Here is a 2115-nt window from a genome sequence, read left to right on the forward strand (position 1 = left end):
GGGCTGATACACTATTTAATCCTAGTGTGCAGTCAAGCTGAGATCTATGACATCCTAGTCACCTGGAAGGCCTACTAAAACATTGATTGATAGGTCTCAGAGAAGGTACAGCTCAGTGGTAGAGGACCTGCTTAACATGCATGAGGTGCTAGGTTCAATTCCCAGCACTGCAAAAAACAAGGGAAATAATAAAATAAAACAACAAAAATCCCGATTACTAGTGATCAAATACGTACTTACATTTTAGGTACTTTGGTGTCAAGAGTCTGAGGCAGCGCTCGCTTCGGAAGCACATATACTAAAACTGGAACGATACAGAGAAGATTAGCACGGCCCCTGCGCAAGGGTGACACGCACATTCGTGAAGCATTCCATATTTTTTTTTTTTAAAAAAAACAGAGGTTTGTACCTATGTTGTTTATTTATTGTTTCTTGCCTATATCTTGTAATATGAGAAACTACTTTGGCAGTAACAATACACAATGTACTAACCATTGTTACTCTACTAAAATCTTGTTTTGAGGTTTTGTACCATTGTTTTTTTTTTCTTTAAAATAAAATAACTGATGTCAAAAAAATAAAAATAAAAAAGAGTCTGAGGCATATAGTCTCATTTCTTTTTTAATTTTTATGTATTTAGCACAAGGTCTACCTACACAGATCGGACTTGTAGTGACCCTCCTGTTTATAGCCTCCCAAGCACTGGGATTACAGGCATGCACCACCATGTTCAATCGCTGTCTCAGCGCGCCCTGGGGGTGCAGCCAGCGTGGCTTGTGGTGCTGGGGATTGAACGTCAGTCCCTGCGCTGTGCCTAAGCAGGTGCTTTAATCTGCTGAGCTATCTGGCTGGCCCTCATTTATTTCTATAGTAATTATATGCTATAGCAATGTATACTTTTTAACATGCCATAGTTTGCTTTTGTACACTAGGGTTGACTCCCCAACTAAAATACTTTCTGAAGACAGGGTCAATGGTTTTCTTAGTTGTCTGGACTTTATCTTATGGCTGTTGCACTGGGCTTAACACACAGTGAAGGTATTATCTGTTGAGCACTCTACTAGGTGTTTTGTACAGTTTATTATAATTTCTACTCATCAACAATGACAGGGGCTGGTGAGATGGCTCAGTGGTCTAAAGCACCTACTTAGAACAAGCTTAGCTAAAGCACAGGGACCGCGGTTCAATCCCCCAGCACCACATGCCAGCCAGCCCCGCCCCCTGGTGGGCTGAGCTGGCCACACACACACACACATAAATAAATAAATAAATAAAAATTAAAAAAATACTAAAAATAAATAAATAAATTTAAAAAAAAAACCCAATGACATAAGGAGGGTGCTACAATCATCACTATCTGATGGGTGATATAATGAAGTTCAGAGAAGTTGATATACTTAATAATGATCAGCACATGTCCAGTGCTGAGATTTCTCTTTTCTCTCTCTCTCTCTCTCTCTCTCTCTCTCTCTCTCTCTCTCTCTCTTTCGTTTTTTTTTTTTTTTTTTTTGGCGGTACCAGGGGTTAAACTCAGCACCTTGTGCTTGCCAGGCAAGTGCTTATTCTACTGAGCTATTTCTCCGGCACCCCCCACCCCTTTTTTTTTTCAGTACTGGGAATTGAAGTCAGGACCCTGAGTTTGCCAGGCAAGTGTTTATTTTACTGAGCTATCTCCCTGGCCCCAGGGCCGGGACTTCAATCTTCATTTATCTGACTACAGAGCCTTGCTCTTACTCTTTTATACTGGCTTAACTGCCTCGTAGCCTTGAGTCACAGTGCTATCTATGGCCACCTAATTAAACCCCCAAGCATCTAATGACCCATGGGCATGACTGGAGTGGAGGAGGGGTGGGGCAGGCTATGAGAAGGTAGGCAGAGGTTGCATATGTTCTTCACTAATACCTTTTAGGTAATGTGAGGAACATAGTACATGCTCCATACTTATATTTATATGCTCCATTAATACTTAATATAAAGGAAAATTTCTCTTAAAACATCATGTTTCAAAGGTAATGATGAAAACTTTGAGAACCAAAAAATTAGGCTAAAGGTATATATAGGGGTGTAGAGTGTTCTACCATTTGCAAAGCCCTATGTTTGATCCTCACACCACAA

The 2115-nt window shown here is 40.5% G+C and overlaps 1 non-coding gene across 1 annotated transcript; it reads left to right on the forward strand.

Moving 5' to 3' along the window:
• Positions 1 to 274: 274 nt before the first annotated feature.
• On the forward strand, positions 275 to 381 carry LOC111816270. Its single transcript, XR_002820703.1, has one exon. It is a non-coding gene; the product is annotated as a U6 spliceosomal RNA (small nuclear RNA).
• Positions 382 to 2115: the final 1734 nt, after the last annotated feature.

Source organism: Octodon degus, unplaced genomic scaffold (genome assembly GCF_000260255.1).
Source record: "Octodon degus isolate 3935 unplaced genomic scaffold, OctDeg1.0 scaffold00002, whole genome shotgun sequence".
Lineage (NCBI taxonomy): Eukaryota > Metazoa > Chordata > Mammalia > Rodentia > Octodontidae > Octodon > Octodon degus.